Source organism: Myotis davidii, unplaced genomic scaffold (assembly GCF_000327345.1).
Source record: "Myotis davidii unplaced genomic scaffold, ASM32734v1 scaffold148, whole genome shotgun sequence".
Taxonomy (NCBI): Eukaryota; Metazoa; Chordata; class Mammalia; order Chiroptera; family Vespertilionidae; genus Myotis; species Myotis davidii.
The window spans coordinates 2,855,744-2,856,559 of NW_006299479.1; positions in this window are offsets into that span (position 1 = coordinate 2,855,744).

The following is an 816-nucleotide window of genomic DNA, read 5'->3' on the forward strand; positions in this document are numbered from 1 at the left end:
CCTCCCAGATGCGCACACGCTGCCGGTTTTATTAGACACCTGTGGTCACGCCACGTGGAAATCCAGACCAAGACCCGGGCCATCCTCTTTCCTTGCCCAGACATGTGAGAGGAAGATTCCTCCGTGAATTCCCATTTTGCCCATCTCCTGTTTCAGGAGACACTGAGGACGGACCGTGAATGAAGACAGGGCCCCAGATGTGCAGGGAACGCCAGAGGGCAGTTTCTGGGCTGCAAGTGTCCCAGGTCCCCAACTCCCCAGGGCTGTTTCTCTTGGAGAAGAGACTTTTGGGGAGTTGCATGGAATTGGGGTCGGTCTTGTTCCGTGTGGAGCAGATTCAGGACCAATGAGTCAAAGTTGCATCTGAGGCTGGACTCAGGGTGCATCTCTGCAAAAGGAGGGGAAGTGGCGATAGAAGGGGTACAGACAGGCTCTCAGACCTGAACCCTCACCTTGGCCCCAAGACTTGGAAGAGACCTGAGGTGCCAAATGAATTGGCTCATCTGCCAGACATAAGGGTAGACAGCCCCAGCCCCACTCATCCCGTGTAAGTGTTTATGGATTGCCCGCTATGCCAGGCTCCATGCGAGGCAGTAGAGATGGGAAGATCAACATAGATGGTCCCCACCTCACAGTCCGCAGGGGTGGAACCAAAGATAATAAACCATCGTTGTATCCATAGGATGTCTCGTGGCCAAGGTGGGTGCAAGGCATAGGGAAGTCCAGAAGAGGGGTGCCCTGTGCATGAATGGGTACAAGGCATTTCCAAGGAGGGTCCCGAACAGATCAGATGAGATGTTTGAGAGGATGCAGGAA